Source organism: Leopardus geoffroyi, chromosome D2 (genome assembly GCF_018350155.1).
Source record: "Leopardus geoffroyi isolate Oge1 chromosome D2, O.geoffroyi_Oge1_pat1.0, whole genome shotgun sequence".
In the NCBI taxonomy this organism is placed as follows: Eukaryota; Metazoa; Chordata; class Mammalia; order Carnivora; family Felidae; genus Leopardus; species Leopardus geoffroyi.
The window spans coordinates 2,628,181-2,654,489 of NC_059334.1; the positions used below are offsets into that span (position 1 = coordinate 2,628,181).

General features: G+C 39.5%; 1 protein-coding gene across 1 annotated transcript in view; it reads left to right on the plus strand.

Annotated features, from left to right (window-relative positions):
* Positions 1-218: 218 nt before the first annotated feature.
* Positions 219-26,309, plus strand: part of PCDH15 (protocadherin related 15) — a 1,244,966-nt gene continuing 1,218,875 nt past the window's right edge. The window contains exon 1 of the mRNA XM_045437154.1: positions 219-248. The gene's annotated coding sequence lies outside the window, so the exon portion shown is untranslated. The remainder of the gene's footprint in view (positions 249-26,309) is intronic.

The window sequence follows — 26,309 nt, forward strand, 5'->3', positions numbered from 1 at the left end:
ATGCTCTTTCCAAAACTTACATGCATGATTGTAAGATTTACTCTTGAGGATGTTCATTAATTCACTGCAAACATACATATAATCTATAAGAAAATGAATCACTCCTGTGTTTTTCACTTGATTGAAGTCTTGTTTTTGATGTGACGTTGATCAATAACTCTGTCCTCTAGGACAATGGAAATATCATCATTTACTAGAAGCACTTGAAGTTTCCAGAACCCATGGTGACAGAAGGACAAGACAGCAGGGTGAGTAGCGGTTATGTTTGTCTTCAAATTATATCCTTTATATAATATCTTCTCTTTTATATCATATTTTGTCTTCTACTGTATTTTATAGAGTGTGTAAGCATTACTCTGAAAGCATGGTGAGCAGCCCCACTGTGTTACCAAATAGACCCAAACTATAGTACAAGGTGGTTTGTTTAAAGTGGGACTAATTAAGGGTTTAGCAACTACTCAGAAACATAAGGAACTCCTACGGAAAATCTAGATATTTCTGGTTCAAAGGAAGTTATCCTGAGAGCCCAAGTACAGTCAGGAGTTCACTGTAAACGTCTTTTACATTAAGTTCATTATGTTACATACAGAGTTTACTGTTCAGGCCCTCCTCCCCTTCTCTCAGCAGTTGTGTGCATGTCTGACTCAGCTGAGCCAGAAAGAGAGAAAAGAGTTAATCACAGAGTATATAAAGTCTCTCCCCAGAGAAGTGAAAAGCCAGTATTTTCTCTTTTAATACATTAAAACAAAGCAAACCTTCTACCCAGTTTAAATGTATTATTCTTCATTGATTGTCTCCTTTTCTTGGAGGACGTTCTGGCAGTAAAGCTGTAGACACGTTGCATCCATCACCATGTGTCAGAGGGCCACCAGGTCGATGGCTCTTTTTGAACTTTGCTGTTTCAGAAAACCATAGCTGAGTGTTATAGGCAGAAGTTTGACATTTTCAGGATGAAAATCAATTTTCTTTTATGTGTTTCTGAAGTGAGCTTGTGCTCTGATTGCAGGAGACATGGTTTGGCTTCTGGAATTTTGGAGTTGCAAAATAGGAATTAAGATAAAATTTGGCTAACAGTCACATCAGTGACAGCAAGGAGAAATATATTTTAGCGGTTTCATAATGTTTTAAATCCATGGAGGGAGAATCAGAAATAGAAACTTAGGGAAATAAGCAGAGAATAATTTCTTCCCAATTGAGGTAGTAAGTAGTGAATGAAATTTTTATTTAAACTTTAGCTTAGTTAAAGGTATAACCTGGTGTTTCAGAAAAACAAATACTCTTAAAGAAGAAATACATCATTGTAATTTGCATTTTATGGCAATAAGTTTATATATAGTGTGTGTATATACGTGTCTTCTTATTTTTTTTTAATTCCTTTTGCTTTTAGTAGAATGTAGGCTCCAGAGAGATAGAGAACTCGTTTCTCTTAACTATGGCATGGGAGGCACTCATAAATATTGGCTACCTTAATACTTTAAAATATTAAAAATAATATTTTACAATGTTATATTTTTGTAATGTCAGTATAAATATGACATAAAGCGATTTGTGGATGGATTTATAATATTTTGAACATGTGAAGAGTTGAAATAACTTTCCTTTGTCTGTAATTATTTTTTATGACTTCAATTTTTAAATATCTTCTCAAGTTGTAAAAGTGCTATAACGGTACTTCTTTGTATACATAAGACGTCAGTGTTAAGTGTGTCGAAACGCATGTGAGGCTTTATATTTCAAACGGTAGCTTAATTTCTCATGTAAGCCCATTTAAATTTCTGTGAAAGAACATATTTCAGATAATAAATTTTTCATGCAAAGGAGCGTAATTTTTTTTTTAAGTTATGATTCCATTTTGTTGATGAATGCATAGAAGCATGGGAGTAATCATAGAAAAGAGACAAACTTCATGTCCTAGAGTCTCTTACTGTTTCCAGTTCAAGGTAAGTTCACGATGAATTTTCTGTCTCAGAGCATTCAAGGACATGTGATGTAAATATCTTTTTGAAGAATTATTAATAACACGGATGCGTGTGTTTGCACGTGTATGTGGTAGATGGATGGGCATTCCTGGAGCTCTGTCCAAGTTTCCAGCACACACACTCAGATGCGGCCATCCTCAGTTCTCTGCTCTGAGAATAAGTGTCTGTCCTATGCACCCCTGCACTTGATAAGTGCTGGTCCAGTGCACCTTCCCCCCACTGCCAGCCCTTATATGGCAGGAGCATGTTCAAAGGTCAACTGATAAAGATGAGGCCATTACAGTTCTCAGTACAGGTAAACTGGGTCCTCATAGAAAAGTATAGAACATATTGTGTTCGATATTTTGTAGAAATATGTTCTAAATATGTTCTAAAATGTAGAACATACTATGTGTTTTTAAATAAATTTAGGGAATAGTTTTGTCCTGATTTACAGAAAGGAAAACTGTTTCTCTCCTTGAGCCATCGGTACACTGTTGGTGTACAAAAAATCAGTGAGAACACAATCGGGTTGGAAAGGACTTTATTAATTCGGCAAAAACTTTCTCAATATATACTTTCTCAATATATACTGCAACTAAGCTTTCTAAGATGTTACCTGCCCTATGCTCAGATGTATTAATTTCTTAAAGCATTTTGCATACCTCGTGTAACTTTTTCAAATTATTTTTAGTTAAGCATCACATTAAATATATTCAACAGGTAAATTGTTCAAAGCAACATTACTTTTATGGGCATCACTGGTAGTGTTCTCAGTTACATTCATAGGACGATGACGCAGAATACTGACCAAAGAGAATGTGTGAGACACTGTCATGAAGGGACTCTGTGGAACAGGGCGAGTCCAGGAGCATCGCTGCCAGACTGTGGCCCAGAGGTCCTTGAGTGGGCTCACGTGGGCAGGCTTTCCTTGTCAGAAATGTTCGCTCGAAAGCCTCAGTTAGATGACACCAAGCCGAGGGGCTGAGATCCAAACTGGAGTCTGACTCCAGAATCCTAGCAGGTTCTACGGCGCGGTCTTTCCTCAAAAAACGGGAAGGCATCTGGGCTGGGGTGAGAGTTTGTACCTGGGTTGCGTGATTTACAAATCTGAGGCTGCATGTCTTTGCGTATTGAATTTGCCTTTGCGAGATCATCCCAGGTCGTCTCTTTGGAGTACACATGTGTCAGCTACGAGTATTTTTGTATCTGTTGGATGAAACGAATGGACTCACCAAAGAATTTGTGCACACGTCTAAGCCCCTGGGAAAATAATACTTTTTATTTAGCTTCTTTTTCAGCCGTCAACCTGTTTACTCAAGTTGGAGAAATGGTTTGTTTAAGGCGGTATAAGTGAGGCCAAGTATATTTTGTAAAGGAAGCATTGAGGTTGAAGAAAGCAGGAATTTAAGAATGATAAGAAAATATAGCAAGAGGCGTCTACATCTAACGGGGTCTGTAATTGTGTAACCAATCACGTTAATGTACCTAAAGCCTGGTATTTCTGGCTCCCTTTAAATTACATTAAATAATTTTAAATCTTAGAGCATGGATTCTCTCCTCAAGTACATTTGTGGCTGTTTTGATGTTAATTATCCACATCACTCCAATAATTACCACACGAGGCGTGCTATAACTTCTACTTTAAGGAAGCATAAGCTGTCCTTGTATCATGGGCCAGGCGGTTTGCTAAGTGGCTTAATTGTATCAGAGGAAATCACTAGAATAATAAGTGAATTCACAGAGAGGTAGATATTATCAGATGAGAGCAGTACTGCAGTTTGGTTAAAAAAAATATTTTCTTGTGGTTTTCTAAAGCTTCATTTGCCCATCTGGAGATCCCCAGATGCCTGGGCCTGAGATACAATCCATTAAATAGATGCCTGTCTGCAACACATCTTGGGAACTCGGGGATGATACGAAACTCGGCAACACATAATAGGAATACATATGGTATAGAACAGAAACCGCAGGCTCAGAGCTGTTCTGCCATTAAAAAGGAACCGTGAAAATTTGTTTCTCTATTTTTTTTTTTTTTTTTTTACTATTTAGGTGTTGTTACTTTTAACCTAATAGCAAGATTTTGTACTCTTTTTTTTTTTTTTTTTTTTTTTCCTATAAAGGACCAGATTAAATACTTGAGGCTTTGTGGGCTGTGTGGGTCTCTTTGGTGACTATTTGACTCTGTTTTTGTAGGACCAAAGTGGGCTTAGATCTTACGTAATACACAAATGAGTGGCTGTGTTCCGATACAACTTTATTAAAACGGCCTGTGGGCTGGATTTGGCCTGTGTGTAGAATCTGCTAGTCTCTGCTAATAAGATGCAGAGATACTTCTGGAAATTTCTATCATCTATCTCTATCATCCCTCTATCATCTCTATACCTATATCTATATCATCTATATCTATATATATCAGAGAGTGATCAGAAGCATGTGGGGGGTGGGGGGAGGAAGGGAGAGAGAAAGTGAGAGAGAGAGGAAGAGAATCCCAAGCAGTCTCCATGCTCAGCATGAAGCCCAAATGGGGTTTGATCCCACGACCCAGGGATCATGACCTGAGCAGGAATCCAGTCAGATGCTGAACCACCTGAGCCACCCAGGCGCCCTGGACATCTCTGTTCTTGAGAAAAGTCCTTTATTCATCTATAGCAAACCCTCTAGAAGTTACACTTTCAGGATATAACCTGTCTTCATTGATAACTATCATCCCCGGTGAGTACGTAGCAGTAAAGAGGACATTGATGAAGGGAATCGCTGTTTATAGGAAATCAACTCTTTCAACCTGGCCACCCACACTGTGGCATGAATATTACCCCTGTGCTGGGTACTGGACAGCTAAGGAGGATGAGTTACATGCTTCTGTTTCCTCAGCGTTATGTCCACTGGGAGTGTTGGTGATAATTTTGCACGGGGCAGGGATTGCAACTGGCACACAGAAAAAAGGGAAAAAGGGTGTGATGGTGTCACGTGAACATTAAAATGTTTTCTGAGGAGATTAAAAGGAACAACGGCAACAAAAAGACTGGTTACAGGTGACCGACGAAGCGTAACGTAGGAGAGATCGTGCAGATAGGCTTGCAAAGATCACGCCCAGCCTTCAGCAGGCAGCACCACAGCAGGGGAGGATAGGGAGAGAACTTGGGTGCTGTTGTAAGGGTGTGGGCAAGGAGGAGCTGCACCAAGGGGCAAAGCGGGTTCCTCCTGCAGCAGACAGTAGGTGGCAGAAGGTGTGAGACTGAAACCTAAGTCGGTACCCGCAAGGTGCTTATGATCCAAGGGAAATGCCAGCCCCCCGGAGGATGCTAGCAGGCAGAGACACAACTTCCTATTGGATTAAGCGATACCCACTCGCCCTCAGGCAAGGACAGTGCAAGTTTACGTTGCGGGGACGATACCTTTTATTGCCTCTTCTAAGTTGTAGCAAAAAGCATACTTAACATCCTTTAAGTGGTTTTGAGAATTTCAGCGACCAAAGAGCATAATCTGGATATTTGGGGACTGAATGAATATAAGTAGCAGTTCAATCTACAACGCGCCCCTCTGCACCCCAACACAGGTCCAGTGTCTGGCACCCCTAGTGTGCCTTCAGCCCTGCACACACGTCGGGACTCGGGGCTGCCTCTCTGTTTCCTTCGCTGTTCTGCTGTGCTGCTCATGTTCTGTTCCTCGCCCAGCCCTAGAGCAACAAGTGGGCAGGACTGTCCCTGGTGTCAACCCTCTTCCCTGAGGAGGTTGTTGGGAGGGAGGGGGGGAGGGAGGTGGGAGCTGGCCTGGCTGGAAACGTGACCCCCTCTCTCCACTTAAGTTCTGTGGCCCAGAAATGGGTCAGATGGCCACACCTTTGGCAGGAGAAATGGGAAAACGCCTGTTTGGCATTCTTGCCTTTCACATAGGAAGTGAAAGGGGACGAGAAGATTCAGTCACTTCAGACGTGCACGCGGAGAGCTACGGGGATTTTGAAGCATTGTGTACGAATTTTCAGCAGATGATTTTAGCCAAACTATGTATCCATTTTCTTTTTTTTTTTTTTTAATTTTTTTTTCAACGTTTATTTATTTTTGGGACAGAGAGAGACAGAGCATGAACGGGGGAGGGGCAGAGAGAGAGGGAGACACAGAATCGGAAACAGGCTCCAGGCTCTGAGACATCAGCCCAGAGCCCGACGCGGGGCTCGAACTCACGGACCGCGAGATCGTGACCTGGCTGAAGTCGGACGCTTAACCGACTGCGCCACCCAGGCGCCCCAATATATCCATTTTCAAAATTAATAAAGACAATCCAAACTTCGGTGGTAAGGAAAGAAAAAAAAAAAAAAACCTGTGTTTTGAAGTAGGGCAAAAAAGCGATACCAGACCCAAACTGACATAACTGGTATGTGTTAGATGTGACAAAATAGTTGAGTTCTGGTAGCATCTTTTGAGACGTCATGTGCATTTGTGGTGGAGGAGTGATTTGCCATAATGTGGAAGTGAGGGGGACCTTGTGAGGGGCTGCTGCCCCAAGGTCTGTGTGCAATCCCACACGTACCCTTTACTACCATCTGGCTGGACTGAAGCCGGTTGCCACACAGGACATGAGCCTCCGTTTCATCTGCAACACGAGGACGCTGGTAATTGCCCTTCACGCTGTGTAGGTTTGTGGCAAGACCCAAGTGAGTGGCATTTTAAAAATTGCTTCATCAACGGCAAAATGGTCTACGTCTTCCTCTCTCTTGGTCTCTCCCTCTGTCTTCCTCTCCGCCTCTCTCCCTTCTCTATTTTCGCACATGAGGCCTCTCCCTGGAACGCTTGAAATGATCAGTTCCATCACAGAGCGACATCCGGTGTCTCTCCGAGAGCTTCTGTCAGTCTGTTGTTGTTGTTTTTTTCTCCCCCTACTTAAAGCAAGTTGAGTCACGCTATTAGGTGCTGCTGCTTTAATGATTACATCTTTTTCTCACTTCAGAAGCTTTTGTCTCTGACCCCAGACCCTCTGAAAGCCTGATCATATATAACCAGCTGTTATTCTGTTTGACCATTGGAGTTCGCATAGCAAGTTAGAGAAACCATAGTGGGCGCAGTTCTGTCTTGTAATAGAATTAGTGCCTGAAATGACTTTCGGGTCATTAAGAATAAGGAGGATTTCCCTTAAACTACAACTGAGGAGTTACAGATCTTGGAAATGTGTAAGGTCATTAATACTCCCACCCAACTTACTCCTATCTCCTGTTTACACCCAGCACATCAGTAAAATCTCAAAGAATTAGCACTCATGTATCAGATCAGAAATCCAAACCCATCACCCCTACTTGTACAAAGATTTTACAATCATTGAGTGTCCAATCTAGAAGCAAAGGAGATAATAAAAATATATATACACACATATTTATTTGTTATTTTATATATAAGCGGTTTTAAAGTGTTAGAGTGTAATCAATTTGCCAATAAACTGCACACTTTTGTGTAATATGTTTTCAGTGATTTTCTGTGTACACACCCCTATCTATGAGCACTTTCACATGTGTGCTATGCCCTTTAGAGTGAAAGTAACCACAAATATAACTCAGATTAGCATAAACAATGAAGGAAGTTTATTGACTTACGATTCCGACAGTCCAGAATTCCTCAGGAAATGACTGATCCGAGGGCGGAGTGATATTGCCACCCGTCAGTGTAGTTTTAAGATCTGATCTCAGTCTGACTTCTGTTCTCTCCGGAGCCTGCATGTTTCCAGATTTATATCCTTAGCATTTCCAACAAAGCCCCTAATTCTTCTCTATCCTGCCTATTCATGTCACACACCCACCTCTGAACCAGCCAGTAACTGTGGCCAGTGCTTACTGACTTAGCTTGGGTCATAAGCTTCACATCTGGAGTAAGTTAGCCATCAGCATGCCCAGATCACAGAGATGGAGACTCTGAAAAACAGAAGGGAAGATTCCAGTTGGCAGGGGGTGAAGCACATTCTACTTCCGTAATAACAGAATCAATTCCAAGTGTGCATGTTTAGAGTCTGGATTCCAACTCTTGATGTAAAGAACAAATACGGGAATTCTCCCCAGAGCATAGGAAATAAGTTTGTTGTCATGAACTATTAGATTGAACCACTTAAAGTTGCCACTTGGGGTCTGGAGGCATCAAAAGATCAAAAAACTTACTATGGTTTAACCAGACGGAAAGAAGTTGTGTAGAAAACCGGACATGATCGCTTCAGTTAGGCCAAAGATTACAATCATTAGTACGTATAATATCTTCCAATGTTTAACTGTCTTAGTTAACATATCTATGCAGCAATGAATCTCATTAATTTTCCTAGAGGTATGTATTTTTGTAATTTATTCCAAGAAATGTAAGCAAGAATGGAACTTCTTAAAGTTAGATACTCGTTGCATACTTTATTGGAATACTTGAGGCTCATGGTTGACCAACAGTACGATGATCCTTAAATGTATAGGCAAGATACAAGTGATCAGGCTGTGTTCATGCACTGGTCTGTGGATCCCTGATGGCCCATTGTTATATGCATGAAACAGACCCTTTTACTTCTAGGGGAGCATTTACTCTCTTCACAGGTTTCCTGGGTTGGTTTATTTTGGGTATAGCCATTGTTTGGTCCTCTCTGGACAAGTGTAGGTGCGTGAGTCCTAACCTTGGCTTGGTGTCACTGCTGAGTCCCATGGATAGGGCCTTAGGGAAGAACATACGTATTTAGAGCCTTGTTAGGAATCAAGGGTATCTATTCTTTATTGACAAGTACATATCAAACCCTGTTTTAAAAAATATTATCAAGGCCTTTTGCCTCTTCATTTGTGTAGGCATACTAAGTACATGGAAACATCAGCCATGTCGTCAGGGGATTGATGGGGCTACCTGCCATCTGCGGATTAGTTACATGTGGAGTTCTGTAAAGAAACTGCTCCAAAGTTCACGTCACTCTTTCCACCAACGGGAAAATGATTTTCATAAAACTATCTCTAAGGACCTCACTGAAAACTATTTTTTTGCCTCTATGTGAGGCCTAAAAGAGATTTCATTTTTCTGATCAATGATTTTTTTTTATTATTAAATATACATAACTGAAAACGATTACTTGTTTTCCTCTCCTGTCAGGAAACTCAGAGCACTGTCTTAGAATGTCACACAAGAGCTTTGGGGTTCATTTTATTTCACCCATCCTTCTCTATTTTTCTAATTTTTTTTAAATTAAAATAACACTTTTCTTAATAACCAAAAAAAACCACCCAAAAATAGTAAAATGTAGTGCATGAAAAGTGATAAAGTTATATTCTGAAAGAAAGAAAAATAAATAAGTAGAAATGACACCTATATCATAATCCACTAAAATAACCACTGTGAGTATCTAGGTCGGTGTTCTGTAATGTGTCACTTGTATTTATCATTTGAGAATTGTACCATGTCACTGTTAGCGTCCTCTTTGCAACAACATGGTGTCCACACCTCTGTCCTCTACACCCGCATGCTGACTCACCATGTCTCTGAGCCACACTGCCCCTGGCCGTCCTGCCCCCTCTGGTGGCTGTAAGGAGAAGGCTGGCCTACAGCAGCACAGGGTCACTGTCACTGTCACGAGGAGCTCACACAGGCTAGTGCAGTCTAGGGTCACATGCAGGGGTGCTGATGGGTCAGGGTGCAAGGCGAGATCACCCACAGCTCAAATTACGAGTTTGCATTGACTAGAGAAGAAATGGTCAGAGGTAGAAAGGTATCAGTGGTACCCTAGAAGTTCTGAAATGTGTACTCTCCAGATTCTAGATGTGTTAAGGGGTGAAAAGTCTCTAGGTGCATCCTTTCATGTCCCTCTCTGATTATCCACTGAGTACCTTCCTCTTGGTGGTCTGCGGAAAGTTCGGAGGCGCATCTCAGGGCCGAGGTTTCCTGAAGGGGGTGCTGGGGTGTTCCAGACTTCCTCTTGCTGCTGTGCCCTCCCTAAGCCAGAACCATAATATGCTAGTTGCTTTACTTTGCACCAAGCACTGAGCAGTTGCTTCAGCAATGCAAATCTGGGGAGGTGGGGGAACATAAACCGACTTTTAGTTATTTTATTTTATTAACTTTGTGAAAAAGCACAAGTGGGGGAGGAGCAGAGAAAGAAGGAGACAGAGTCCTAAGCAGGCTCTAGGCTCCGAGCTGTCAGCACAGAGCCTGACACAGGGCTTGAACCCACAAACTATGAGATGATGAACTGAGCCAAAGTCAGTACTGGATCGACTGAGCCAATTGGCGCCCCAGTTTTTAGTTATTTTAAATCCACAGTATTTTTTTTTGGGTGTGAACCTGTTTCCACTAGTTTTTTTTTTTTTTTTTTCCTTTGTGAAGCTTCAAAGAACCTTTGATCCACTTGTATATTTATGCCTCATGACACTCTATTCATATACATGTGTAGGCATTTATATAAATGCAGATCTTTGTACATACATACAAATGCACATGGAATTTCGCAAATACATTCATTTGTGAGAGGGCACACATGTGAGCAGGGGAGGGGCAGAGAGAAGGGAAAAAGAGAATCCCAAGCAGGCCCCATGCTGTCAGCACAGACCCCCTGAGATGGTGACCTGAGCCGAAACAAAGAGTCAGATCCTTAATTGACTGAGCCACAAGGGGAATCTACAAATACATGTTTTTAAGCCCAATTTTCTTTGACTAATATTAGTTTTCACCCTAGGTGAAATATTCCTGTATCTATCTATTGATCTCTCTTTCCACAGATGATTTCTGCGTAGCTTAAAACATTAAAGTTGAAAAGTTTTCATAGTTATTAAAACAACTAGTATATACTAAATCAAAGAATAACTGTAGTTCTTTATTTCTCATAGGTATGCAATTTTAATTTTGAAGTGGATTCTAGTGTCCTGAAAAACAAATTTCATATATATATATATTTTTTTTTTTTTCTTTTAGAATTTTTAAAAAGTTTTATTTAAATTCCATTGGTTAGCATACAGTCCAGTGTTAATTTCAGGTATACAATATAGTGATTCAACACTTCCATACATCACCTGGTGCTCATCACAACAAGAACCCTCCTTCATATTTCACCCATCCCCCCCCCCAGCCTCCCCTCTGGTGACCATCATTGTGTTCCCTATAGTTAATAGTCTATTTTTTGGTTTGCCACCCCCCCTTCCTCCCACATTCTTTTTTTTTTTTACTTCGCTCATTTTATTTCTTAAATTCCACATATGAGTGAAATCATATGATATTTATCTTTCTCTGACCTATTCACTTAGCACTATACTTTAGCTTCATCCAAGTCATTGCAAATGGCAAGATTTCATCCCTTTTTATTGCTGAGTAATGTTCCAGTGTGTGTGTGTGTGTGTGTGTGTGTGTGTGTGTGTGTGTGTGTGTGTGTATGCCAGTCTTCTTTGTCCATTCATCAGTCAATGGACAAATGAACACTTGGGCGGTTTCCATAATTTGGATATTGTGCATAATGCTGCTATAAATATTGGCATGCATGTATCCCTTTGAATTAATATTTTTGTATTTTTTGGGAAATACCTAGTAGTGCAATTGCTGGATTTTAGGGTAGTTCTTTCTTCACATTTTGAGGAACCTCTGTACTGTTTTCCAGAGTGGCTGCACCAGTTTGCATTCCCACCAACAGTGCAGGAAGGTTCCCCTTTTCTCCCTCATGAACACCTCTTGTGTTTTGTGTTGTTGATTTTAGCCATTCTTGCAGGTGTGAGGTGATATCTCATTGTGGTTTTGATTTGTATTTCTGTGATAATCAATGGTATTGAGCATCTTTTCATATATCTGTTGGTTATTTGGATGTCTTCTTTTTAAATTTTATTTTACTTTTTATTTTTTAAATTTACATCCAAGTTAATTAGCCTATAGTGCAATAATGATTTCAGGAGTAGAATCCAATGATTTATCCTCTATGTATAACACCCAGTGCTCATCCCAACAAGTGTCTCCCTTAATGCCCCATCACACATTTAGCCCATCCTCCCACTCACAAACCCTCCAACAACTCTGTTCTCTATATTTAAGAGTCTCTTCCATTTCCCCCCTCCCTGTTTTTATATTATTTTTACTTCCCTTTCTTTATGTTCATCTGTTTTGTATCATAAATTCCACTTTTGAGTGAAGCTATATGATAATTGTATATGACTAATTTTGCTTAGCATAATACACTGTAGTTCCATCCATGTGGTTGCAAATGGCAAGATTTCATACTTTTTGATTGCGAGTAGTACTCCTTTGTATATATACACCGCATCTTCTTTATCCATTCAGCTGTCGATGGACATTTGGGTTCTTACCATACCTTGGCTATTGTTGAAAGCACAGGCATAAGCATTGGGGTGCATGTGTCCCTTTGAAACAGCACACGTGTATCCTTTGGAAAATACATAGTAGTGCAATTGCTGGGTTGTAGGGTAGTTCTATTTAAAAATTTTTAAGGAACCTTTGGTACTGTTTTCCAGAGTGGCTGCACCAGTTTGCATTCCCACCAGCAGTGCAAAAAAGTTCTGCTTTCTCTGCATCCTCACCAACATCTGTTGATGCCTGAGTTGTTAATTTTAGCCATTCTGACTGGTAGGAGGTGGTATCTCATTGTGGTTTTGATTTGTATTTCCCTGATGATGAGTGATGTTGAGCATCTTTTCATGTGTCTGTTAGCCATCTGGATGTCTTCTTTGGAGAAGTGTCTATTCATATCTTTTGCCCATTTCTTCACTAAATTATTTGTTTTTTGGGTGTGAAGTTTGGTAAGTTCTTGAGAGATCGTGGATGCTAACCCTTTATCTGACATGTCATTTGAAAATATCTGTTCCCATTTTGTGGGTTGCCTTTTACTTTTGCTGATTGTTTCCTTCACTGTGCAGAAGCTTTTTTATCTTGATGAGGCCCCAATAGTTCATTTTTGCTTTTGGTTCCCTTGCCTCTGGAGATGTATTGAGTAGAAAGTTGCTGCAGCTGAGGTCAGAGAGGTTTTTGCCTGCTTTTTCCTCTAGGATTTTGATGATTTCCTGTCTTATATTTAGGTGTTTCATCCATTTTGAGTTTATTGTTGTGTATGGTGTAAGAAAGTGGTCCAGGTTCATTCTTCTGCATGTTGCTGTCCAGTTTTCCCAGCACCATTTGCTGAAGAGACTGTCTTTATTCCATTGGGTATTCTTTCCTGCTTTGTCAAAGATTAGTTGGCTATATTTTCTGGGTCTATTTCTGGGTTCTCTGTTCTGTTCCATTTATCTGAGTGTTTTTGTGCCAGTACTATACTGTCTTGATGATGACAGCTTTGTAATACAGCTTGAAGTCCAGGATTGTGATGCCTCCTGCTTCGGTTTTCTTTCTCAAGATTGCTTTGGCTACTCACGATCTTTTCTGGTTCCATAGAAATTTTAGGATTTTTTATCCTAGCTCTGTGAAGGATGCTGGTATTATTTTGATAGGTATCGCATTGGATATGTAGATTGCTTTGGGTAGTATTGGCATTTTAACAGTATTGGTTCTTCCTATCCATGAGCATAGGCTATTTATCCATTTTTTGTATCTTCTTCAGTTTCTTTCATAAGCTTTTTATAGTGTGCAAGGTATAGATTTTTCACCGCTTTGGTTAGGTTTATTTCTAGGTGTTTTATGGTTTTTGATGAAATTGTAAATGGGATTGAATTCTTGATTTCTCTTTCGGTTGCTTTATATTTATTGTATAAAAGTGCAACCGGTATCTCTGTATTGGTTTTATATCCTGTGACTTTGCTGAATTCATGAATCAGTTCTAGCTGTTTTTTGATGGAATCTTTTGGGTTTCCCATACAGAGTATCATGCCATCTACAAAGAGTGAAAGTTTGACTTCCTCCTTGCTGATTTGGATGCCTTTTATTCCTTTGTGTTGTCTGATTGCTGAGGCTAGAACTTCCAATACTATGTTGAATAACAGTGGTGAGCGTGGACATCCCTGTCAGTGTTCCTAACCTTAGGGGAAAGCTCTGTTTCTCACCATTAAGTATGATATTAGGGGTGGGTCATTCATATATGGCTTTTATGATCTCAAGGTATGCTCCTTCTATTCCTACTTTCTTGAGAGTTTTGATCAAGAAATGATGCTGAATTTTGTCCGGTGCTTTCTCTGCATCTATTGAGAGGATCATGTGGTTCTGGTCCTTTTTCTAATGTCGTGTATCACATTGATTGATTTATAGATATTGAATCAGCCCTGCATCCCGTGAATAAATCCCACTTGATCATGGTGAATAATTCTTACGATGTACTGTTGGATCCAGTTGAACCCAGTTGAGGATTTTTGCATCCATGTTCATCAGGGAAGTTGGTCTGTAGTTGTCCTGTTTAGTGGAATCAAGGTAATGTTGGCCTCATAGAATGAGTTTGGAAGTTTTCCTTCCATTTCTACTTTTTTGGAACAGCTTCAAAAGAATAGGTATTAACTTTTCTTTAAATGTTTGGTAGAGTTACCCTGGAAAGCCATCTGGCCCTGGGCCCTTGTTTTTTGGGAGATTTTTGATTACTGATTCAATTTCTTTACTGCTTATGGGTCTGTTCAAATTTTCTATATCTCCCTGTTCAAGTTTTGGTAGTTTATATGTTTCTAGGAATTTGTGCATTTTTTCCAGCTTGCCCAATTTATTGGCATATAATTGCTCATAATATTCTCTTATTGTTTGTGTTTCTGCTGTGTTGGTTGTGATCTCTCCTCTTTCAGTCTTGATTTTATTTTTTTTTTATTTGGGTCCTTTCCTTTTTATTTTTGATCAAACTTACTAAGGGCTTATCAATTTTGTTAATTTCAAAGAACCAGCTCCTAGTTTCATCGATCTGTTGTGCGTTTTTTGTTTGTTTGTTTTGTTTTGTTTTTGATAACATTGATTTCTGCTCTAATCTTTATTATTTCCTGTCTTCTGCTGGTTTGGGGTTTTATTTGGTATTCTTTTTCCAGATCTTTAAGGTGTAATGTTAGGTTGTGTATATGAGACCTTTCTTCCTTCTTCAGGAAGGGGTGGATTGCTATATACTTTCCTTTTATGACCACCTTTGCTGCATCCCAGAAGCTTTGGGCTGTGGTGTTATCATTTTCATTGACTTCCATGTACTTTTTAATTTCTTCTTTAACTTCTTAGTCAACTCATTCATTCCTTAGTAGGATGTTCATTGGCCTCCAAATATTTGTTGTGTTCCCCACTTTTTTTTTTCTTGTGGTTGATTTTGAGTTTCATAGCCTTGTGCCTAAAAATATGCATGGTATGATCTCTATCTTTTTGAACTTGCTGAGGGCTGATTTGTGTCCCAGTATGTGATCTGTTCTGGAGAACGTTCCATGTGCACTGGAGAAGAATGTATATTCCACTGCTTTAGGATGAAATGTTCTGAATATATCTGTTAATTCCATCTAATCCAGTGTGTCATTCAAAGCCATTGTTTTCTTGTTGATTTTCTGATTAGATGATCTGTCCATTGCTGTGAGTGGAATGTTGATGTCCCCTACTATTATGACATTATCATCAATGAGTTTCTGTATGTTTGTGATTATTTGATTTATATATTTGGGTGCCATCACATTTGGGGCATAAACATTAACAATTGTTTGATCTTGGTGAATAGACCCCTTAATTATGATATAATGTCCTTCTTCATCTCTTGTTACAGTCTTTATTTTAAAATCTAGATTGTCTGATAAAAGTATGGCTATTCCGGCTTTCTTTTGGCAACCATTAGCATGATAGATAGTTCTCCATCCCTTTACTTTCAATCTGAAGGTGTCTCTGGGTCTAAAATAGGTCTCTTGTAAACAGCTTATAGATGGATCTTGTTTTCTTATCCATTCTGTTACCCTGTGTCTTTACATTGGAGCATTTAGTCCGTTGACATTTAGAGTGAGTACTGAAAATATGAACTCATTGCCATTGTGTTGCCTGTTGAGTTGGGGTTCTGGTGGTATTCTCTGGTCCTTTCTAGTCTTTGTTGCTTTTAGTCTTTTTTTTTTTTTTTTTTTTTTGTTTCATCTTTTCTCCCTCTCCCCTTAAAATTTCTTGCAGGGCTAGTTTAGTGGTTACAATCTCTTGTAGTTTTTGTTTGTCTGGGAAACTCTTTATCCCTCCTTCTATTTTGAGTAACAGACTTGCTGGATAAAGAATTCTTGGCTGCATATTTATCCAGTTCAGCACATTGAACATATCCTGTCACTCCTTTCTTACCTGCCAAGTTTCTGTGGATAGACCTGCTGTGAACCTGATATGTCATCCCTTATAGGTTAAGAACTTTTTTCCCTTGCCGTTTTCATAGTTATTTCCTTGTCTGTGTGTTTTGTGAATTTGACTATGATATGCCTTGTTGATGGTCAGTTTTTATTTAGTCTAATGGGAGTCCTCTGTGCTTTCTGGAGTTTGATGTCTGTGTCTTTCCCCAAGTTAGGAAAGTTTTCTGCTATGATTTGCTCACATAAAATTTCTACCCCTTTTTCTCTCTCTTCATCTTCTTGGACTCCTATGGTTCAGATGTTAGTCCTTTATAGTAAGTCACTGAGTTCTCTAATTCTTATATCATGCTCTTTTGCCGTAGTTTCCTTCTTTTTTTCCCCTTCATTATTCTCCATAAATCTGTCCTCTATATCAGTAATTTGCTGCTCTGCTTCATCCATCTTTGCCGCTGTGGCATCTATTTGAGATTGCATCTCAGTTATAGCATTTTTTGTTTAATCCTGACTAGTTTTTACTTCTTTTATCTCTGCAGAAAGGTATTCTAATCCATTTTAAACCCCAGATAGTATTCTTACTATTGTGATTCTAAATTCTGGTTCATACATCTTGCATGTATCTGTGTTGATTAAGTCTCTGGCTGTCATTTCTTCCTGTTCTTTCTTTTGGGATGAATTCCTGTGTTTCATCATTTTGGAGGAAGAAAAAGAATAAAATAAAAAAATAAGTAAATATACAATTTTGAAAACAACACAAAAACATCAAATAAAGGAAGTTAGATCCTAGGTGTGTTTTGTCCTGTTTGTTGAAAGAAACTTGATAGAATAGAGAAAAAAAGGAAAGAAAGGAAGAGAAAAAAAATGTATGAAAACATTTAAAAATTAAGAAAAATGTATACAAGAAAATAGAACAAAATAAGGTAAAATAGAGTTTAAAAATTACAAAAAATATAGTAGAAAAAATCTTTTTTATGAAATGGAAAATATATTTTTCTCTTTCCATATCCAAGAATAAGGAAAGGGATGAAAAAGGGGAAAAAAATAAAATATATGGACCAGCAAACAGAATGAAATCCAAATGAAATTACATCCAGTTTCCCCTAGAAGTCAGACAATGAAGCACTGTATAGTCCATACAACTAAGCAGGTGGAGAGACTTGTGGTGATTCTCTAGGGCTTGGTTGGCCCAGTTGGACAGGACTTGGTGTAATGACTCTGTTTTCCACGAGGTGGTGCTGCTTAGTTTCCTGGGGTGGATTGTTGTGGCGCATATAGGCGTACATGCGTATGCGCAGGAGGGGTGCAAATGGCATCCCCCAGCTTCCCGGTCTTCGGATCAGAACTCTGCTCTCACTGATCAGCAATCAAGCACCCCTCCTTTGTCTTTGGCTTCTGTCCACTCCCTACTTCTTCACTGTGACTAAGCCATCAGGCTACCAGGCAGCACCTCCCTCCTGAGTTTTATCTCAGATGGGGCTGTGTTTGCAAACCTCTCACTTCTGAGGGCCCTGTGGCTTGGGTCTGCTCCAACCCTCTTGGAGGGGGTCTTCCTGAGCAATGGCCAGGTGCGCCCACCCCTGGGAATGCTTGCATGACCATGCCACTGCAGAAACCTAGACTGTGGCTGGGTGCCAGCCCACCCCAGAAAAAGTTTGAGCAATTGCGTAACAGCAGCAATTCAGGGTTTATGGAAAATCACAACACACATCTGGTGCCCGGCTTCACCCTTCATATCCTTTTTCCAGCACTTGCAACTGTTGTTGTTCTCCGTGGTCCACTGGGACCTTGTCCCCTGGGGAGACCTCACAACCTGTTCCATATATCCTCCCAGCAGGGGAATAGCCTCTCCCCATGTGGCCCGAGGACCCCTCAGACCTCATTCTCTGTTTTTGGGGATTTACCCTTCCCATTGGAGCAGTGCTGGGTATCGAGTTGTGGAGTTTCAGACTCCTTGCTCCCATGTTTTTAGAGTCCTAATGATATTTAAACCCCCTCCTTTCTCCTTTACCCATTTGTTGTTCAGTACCTTTTGGATGTTTCCATCCTTTCTGTTTCTCTCCAGCTGTTCTTGGGTGGGGGGAAGTGCTTTCTTGTACTCTCCCCCTGTCTCTGTCCTCTCTCTGCAAGCAAAAACAGCTCCCTGTCCTCTGTGGCTTCTCTCTCCTCCAGTTCAACTCTCTGTGCTGCATACCTGCCAAGTTCTGTGGTTCAAGTTGTGTAGATTGTTGTGTTAATACTCAAGTTTTCTAGGTGCACGAGATGGTTTGGTGCTAATATAGGTGCATTTCTGGGATAAGAGATGCAGAGAATTTTCATGCTGCTCTGCCATCTTGGCACCCTACCTTCCATGTAGTTTTTACATACTTAAGTGCTATAAAATTTTTCTTCATGTTAAAACTTGAGTTTAACTCATAGTGGTCTGAAAACTTTCTGAACATACCTACAAATAATGTACTTCAACTTAAACCAGAAATTAGGCCCTTTTAAAGGAAACTTATATATAACGAGCTTTTACGTTGTAATTTCTTACTCTGTACAAGTTCCGTTATAGTCATTTTCTGAATTTAACTTTTAAAAAATATTTGCTTTTAATGTTTATTTTTGAAAGAGGGGGAGGGGCAGAGAGAGAGACAGAAACACAGAATCTGATACAGGCTCTAGGCTCTGAAGTATCAGCACAGAACCAGATGTGGGGCTCAAACCCACAAACTGTGAGATCATGACATGAGCCAAACTCAGACGCTCAGCCCACGGAGCCACCCGGGCTCCCCCAATTTAATTTTTAAATGTTTAAATGTGTTTCTCTTCATAAGGATTTGACACCTTCTGGCGTAAGTGCATAGTTCTAGTGATTCCTTAAATAACTTGTTGGAGCCATACCCGACTCCTTGTCTTCAATATGGGTGCATGATACCTGAAGCAACGCTGAGACTATAAAGCAGCAGAGGCAGAGACTTCAACCTCGATGATAGTGTCCTTGAACCTCAAGAACCAGTGTCCATGCTATTTTCACTACATGAAACTGTTCTGTGGAAGACAAATGACAAAGGAGTGGTTTTTCATACAGTGACAGCTACCAAGGTAATAAGCTAGTGAAAGGTGGTTTAGACAAGGTTACCACGGTTAGCACAGAGGCGCCTTTGCACAAGAAACCCTCCTCTGAGGTGACTCAGTTGGTTAAGCGTCCGACTTCGGCTCGGGTCATGATCTCACTGCTCATGGATTTGAGCCCCTCATAGAGGTCTGTGCTGACAGCTTGGAGCCTGGATCCTGCTTTGATTCTGTGTCTCCTTTCTCTGTCCCTCCCCCACTTGTGCTCTGTCTCTCTTTCTCAAAAATAAAAAATAAACATATATTAAAAAAATTTTTAAAGACCCTCCTCTGAGAACAATTAGTCTCCTTTACCCCATAATGATTCCAAAAATACAATGAGTCCATACAATAAAAGAGACAAGCCCTAACTCCAGAACAATGCAGCCCATGCCAAGGTGCCCACCTTGATGGGGCTGGACCCCAGCCTCCCCCAAGGTGACCTGATGGGACACTTGTGGGCAAGATACAACCTGATCGCCATGGGATTGTCTCCTTGTCCTCCATGTTCCAATCCTGCTCTCTATTTGCAGGCTAATTTTGTTCTCGGTGTAAGAGACTTTTCAGATATGTGAGCTATATGTGCATAATCAGGTAGAGTGGATCAGGGTATGAATTGAGCATAATTATCCTTTCAAAATAAAATATAAAAATTCTAATTTATTATTTTAGTTTTTAGCCCTCTTTTGTGTTTTTTCTAATTCACTTTTATTTTAGTTATCAGTGTGTTCCTCTCTAAGCATAAGGTTAAATATTTCCATGGAAATAAATCATGATGGTGTGAGGGAAGCAGTATAGCTCTAACCCTAAACAGTTCATGGAATGTTTATGAGCATCGTGTGTGTGTGTACACAGGGATATATGCCCACTACACACACACAAACACATGTATAGTCATAAAGGCCATACATTTTTTTTTTTTTGTTCATGACATAGTTCTTGAACTTAAGTTTAAATATTACCATTATTTTTTCTCATTTGGGTGCTAACTGCTTTCTTAGGACAAATGTGAATTTTTCTTTAAAAAATCTAAGATACTTTTCTCATTCTTTTGCACCTGTCTTCCTGTGTCACACTTCAAGCTCCCGTCCTTGCTCACTGAGATTGTTTCCTGTAGTGCCCTAGAGAGCCATCACCTGAGCCTCTGGGCCCCTTGAATGACCCTGCTATCTGGCAGGGAAGGTGGGCCTCAGTGCTAATCTCTGTCATTTTCACGGCTTGGCTCTAACAGGTAAGAGCTTTATAAACTCTAGCCTCTGCTGATCTCTTCCATTCATCTTTGATCATCCCCTGTTTTCGCTGCTAATGAATTATAGCCAATTAAACGTGGGTGTAAGAATTACAGGTAGATAGGTCCTTATTTGTAATTTTAAAATTAAAAGAAACTCTAAACACAATTTGTTTTTTGTAATTTATCTGATGGCAAAACCTATCCGGCCTGTCATGAGGCTCATTTTGACTCTGTTTAATCCCTCTTTGCAGATACTAATTTTTTTGATGATGAGAAGCAGCTCCAGACCCTGCTGAGATTTTATGTCATCTTCTGCATATGGAATAAATTATTTAAAAATACCTGTGTTTTGGCTTCCGCCTGTTAGCAAGGTTTTCAGGAGAGGGATGCACACTTACAAGTGCAATGCCTGGTCCAGGATAACCTGTGTGCACTTGTCCGTTGTTGGAAGGGTTCCATCACACCTCCTACGGGCTCGCTTCCCTAACACCCTTCTCAGACATCACTTCTTCCTAACTGTCCTCTCATCCTTACTGATGTGGAAACTCATCCTTGTATATCCTGTCTTTATCCTCGCCACCGGAATGGTGCTTATCTATGCACCTGTGTCATTCCTACGAGATCCTAAAGTCTTTGAGAATTGGATTCGTAGCCTTCTCATCTTTATATCCTCACAATCCATTCTGAACGTTATCTTAAGAAACAGCAGGGACTTAATCAATGTTGGTTAGCACTGGGAATTAACGTTAGCGAGAATAAAAGTTTCATCTTTCCCCCAGAACATTTGACCACACTGTCATCTGAGACCAGGCTCTGCGGTGGTCACTAATACATTTTTACCTCTAGCTCTCCCAGAATAAATGTAAAACAGCTGGGTGTTACCTTGGTGAATGCCTGGCTGTATGTTTTGCCTGTTTATTAACTGCTACCCATCCCACCAAGGTGGAAAGAGTTAATGACTATTCACCTTCGTTGTGTGTTTTTATATCACTAACGTTTATTAGTTATAATGATTATATGAGCAAGAGCCTCACTTTTTTTTTAAGATTTTCATGTTTAAAGTCACCTGACAGAATAATTAGTTCTTCCCCCTCCCAACTCACCATCTTTTTAATGTTAAAAAATACCTGTATAGTCAAAATTATTGAAGAAATCAGTATTTTTCTGTCACTTGAATGGAAAAAAAATCTATCACCCATTAGAATTTAAATATAAATTTGTAGGGGCGCCTGGGTGGCGCAGTCGGTTAAGTGTCTGACTTCAGCCAGGTCACGATCTCGCGGTCTGGGAGTTCGAGCCCCGCGTCAGGCTCTGGGCTGATGGCTCAGAGCCTGGAGCCTGTTTCCGATTCTGTGTCTCCCTCTCTCTCTGCCCCTCCCCTGTTCATGCTCTGTCTCTCTCTGTCCCAAAAATAAATAAACGTTGAAAAAAAAAATTAAAAAAAAAAAATAAATAAATATAAATTTGTAATCAAAGCAAAGTCCATTTCTTCTGGACTTTATGTATGATAGATATTACTCTGCACCATATCAGGCAACTGAGAAAGAAAAATAATTGTCAAATTTGACATTTGTTTCTTCTTTTGAGTTTTTACCCTTACAAAAAGATATGGTAGGATCTTGTGGAAGACAAAATGGCACACGTATCTTTGCTGAATAGACAAATGCTTGGCTTTATTCAAAAGCCCTATCCCGCGATTAACTGTGATATTCAATTTATCTACTTCAGAAGGATGAAGAGATAAATTGACTGCAAATGTGAAATTGGGATTCTGAAGAGCCTCAGTTAACATTCAGACATGCAGTGCATTTGGTTTTCTTATTTTAATATTCATTAGCTTCAAAATATCACTGAGGGCTCTTGGCTTTTCACTCATGCTGTGTAAAGCATTAACAATATCGCATTCACTGCTTCTATTTTCTTTCTGAACAACTAGTAAAACTTGAATACCACCAATGGTTAACATTTTTAAAAGATAATTTGGGTTTTATTTCTATTTCTGTACCTTCAAGGAGTCATCCCATTTAAGTGAAATATTACATTCTCATTTTTATGTTTCGTATTGTCTTTTTGATACTGGGTGGTTATGTAAGCTGCTAGTTAACAGTACAGATTTTCCCCTCCAGTTATGATATCGTGTCAAATATATATCTTTATTATGTGCCTTTAATTGAATCACTTATCTGTGGAATATTTTTTGTGTGTGCAAATAGACAGTGATAAGGAGCAATATTTTTAATTGCAAGCACTTCCGGATTTATATTTTGAAATTTAAGTTACTGAATTTTTAGCTACTGTTTATCTCGACTTTGCTATTGCCAAAAAGCACACAACTTAAAAATTAGAGGTAAGCTTAATGGTGTCCGAGGGCTTTCAGAAAGTTTGCTTTGCAAGCCATTTGTCTTGTGCACAATTGTCTTCATACTGTGTTCCAGTATCGTGTTGTCCTCAGGGCCTGCAGGTTGGCAGACTTTAGGACGTATCTGTAGCTTCTTCAGCATCCATTCAGCCCTTCTCTGTCCTGCCCTAGCCAGACACTGCTTTGTCAGCACATGATTTGGGTGAGAATGCTCCCAATGTCACGTGCGGGGCCCTGAGTAGTTTAACCAGTGAGTGTAATATAGCAGGTGCATAGCATCCTCTTGGCCGTAATTCAAGAATGAGAACATGATGCCTTTCAGGTCGGTCAGAGTCAACTGGTCTCAATTATGGGGTTTTGACTCTGGAATAAGAATGTAAAAGTAACTCAACGAACCGTTGAACTCATGGATGTTAACAGCACATAAGGAGAGCCCAGAAAAGAAAAGAAAGGTACTTAGCCCAGGTCACAACTTTAAAACTACTTGATAAATCGTTCTTTAAAAACTTATAACTGGAATCTTCAATTGTATGAAGCCATACTTTGATTGTCTGAAGTAATTTCAATTGCTTATTTCTGTCACTTTCAATATAGATTTTTACCTGTTAAAGAAGGAGGTGGGTTTTTCACCAGCTAATAATGTCTGTTCTAATAAGTGTTCATAAGATGATTTTTCTTTATAGCTATTATAGCTTCTGTCACCTAATTTGGGAATCAGTATTACTCCTGTAAGTGTATACCTTTGATAGATTTTACCATATCTATATGGTAAGACTTTAAGATTTTCACTAATATAGATACATTGATATTTCACGCAAAAACAGTGGTTAAGTGCCAGTTGTTTTTAGAATTTTTAAATTTGTATGTTTTCTATTATGGAGATTTTTTTTTAACTTGAAGCATAGCAGGCACACACTGTTACATTAGTTTCAGGTGTACAAATAGTGATCCAACATTTTGTGTGTTCTGCTGTGTTAACCACAAGTGTGGCCACCATCTGTCATCATATGACACTATTTAAATGCTATAGACTGTATTCCCTGTGCTGTAACTTTTATCCCCATGACTTATTCCTCCCGTAACTGGAAACCTGTACCTCCCACACACCTCACCCATTTTTCCCATCCCTCTACACCTTCCCCTCTGGCAATCATCAGTTTGTTCTCTGTATTTATGAGTCGATTTCTGAGTTTTGTTTGTTTTTGTTTTGTTTATTTATTTGTTTTAGATTCCACATGTGTGATATCCTATGACATTTGTCTATAATTTATTTCTCATAGCATGATACCCTCTAGGTCTATCCATGTTGTCACAAATGGCAGGCTCTTTTTGTTTCAGAGACAGTGAGAGAGGGAGAGAGAGAGAGAGATGAGTGGGGGAAGGGCAGAGGAAGGGGCAGAATCCCAAGCAGGCTCCACGCTCAGCACAGAGCTGGACACGGAGCTTGATCCCACGACCCCGGGATCATGACCTGAGCTGAAATCAAGAGTTGGATGCTCAACCAACTGAGCCTCCCAGGCCCCCCAAGCTCTCACTTTTTTAATGGCCTAGTGATACCCCCTTGTGTGTATATGCCACCTCTCCGTGCTCCATTCATCTCTCAGTGCACACGTCGTGTGCTGCCGTAATCATAGAGGTGCAGGTATCTTTTCAAGTAAGTGTTTTTGTTTTCTTTGGGTAAATACCCAATAGTGGAATTATTGGGTTATGTGGTATTTCTATTTTGAATTTTTGGAGGAACCTCCACACTGTTTTCCACAGTGGCTGCACAGTATGCATTCCCACCAACAGTGCACGAGGATTCCTTTTCTCCCCAACCTCACTAACCCTTGTTTCTTGTGTTTTTGATTCTAGCCCTTCAGACAGGTGTGAGGTGGTATCTCATTGTTGTTTTGATTTACACTTCCTGGATGATTAGTGATACTTAGATTTACTTTCAACCAATTAAGTATTCATGGAGAGACGGCTCTGTTTTTAAGACTTTCAAGTGATCAGTCATTTTTTTGTCATTCATTTAATAGAAACTGACTAAATACACTGAAATGTGTGTAAGCTGTATTACCTATTTTAATCCCTTACTTTTATATTTATATCTATTATTTCTAATCTAAGATAGTTAAGAGCAAAAGCTAAAATGAACCCCGTGTTGCTCTCATGATAAAGCTCACATTGATGCAGTGATAACAGACAAGTTACCTTAGATTTTATTCTTTTTTTTTTTTTTTCAATGTTTTTATTTATTTTTGGGACAGAGAGAGACAGAGCATGAACGGGGGAGGGGCAGAGAGAGAGGGAGACACAGAATCGGAAACAGGCTCCAGGCTCTGAGCCATCAGCCCAGAGCCCGACGCGGGGCTCGAACTCCCGGACCGTGAGATCGTGACCTGGCTGAAGTCGGACGCTTAACCGACTGTGCCACCCAGGCGCCCCTAGATTTTATTCTTATAGTTTCTAACATTTAATCAGTGTTTTTTTCTTAAAATTTATCATTAACTGGATATGAGCTTCTTTTCCAGAGTTTTTGTTCAGAACCCATTGTGTATATCTTCATAAAGATATACATAATGTTGTTGGGGTAGGCTGCTTAATAAATATAATATCATGTTTTATGTGTAATGGTATGACTTTTGAAGATTTCATTAAGGAAAATAAGGGCTAAAGTGAAATCTTAAAAGGGATTACTATTTACCTGCCCTTCAGAAAACTTACTGAAATAGGTTTATCACTAAAATGCTGAACTGCATTTTCCATAGTGAAACTTTATATGCTACCAAATTTAAGGGCTGCAATTTATTTTTAATTGTAGATCTGAAAGGTTAAATTTTAATACCAATCTTAACCAGCTACTAAGAAATCATGAGGTCAGTCCTGCCAAGAACTTCAACTATTCCCTGGGTTGTAAACTGAAATGTTCTCCATTAATTTAAATGAGTTAATATGATGATATATATCTCTTGAGTAATGGATGTACCTTGTAGGATCTAGTCCACCATGTCTGAAATACGTTAACACTTTTGTCAATGTGGATTAATCTTTTTTTGAATTATATACTTCATTTTTTAATACATTTGTGACTATCTTCTGGGTCAGTTCATAAATGTTCTTCTTACATTTTGACATAAACTCAATCTGTTCATAAATATTAACACCTCACATCAAAGTATTTTGTCATTCTTTTCCTAAAATGCAGTAGAGGACTTTGTGGGAGACAATGTTGAAGCAGAAGAAACGGATAATAAGTAACATTCTCAGTAATGGTTGAAGAGTGGGAGTGAAAAGCCCATCATTCTCTGTAGCAAACAGAATTTTTTTTTTCTGTTAAGATATTTTCTTTAGCTTTTAAACCTGTTTAGGTGGTAAGATTAAATGGAGCAAAAAATGACATGAGTACCGTTGGGGAAGAAAGGTTACTTTTTACCCTATAGGAGATTATATGTCAGAAAGCAGTAATTACTACTTCTGGGTTACCAAGGGAGAGTCAACGGGAAAATGGGAATCTGTTGT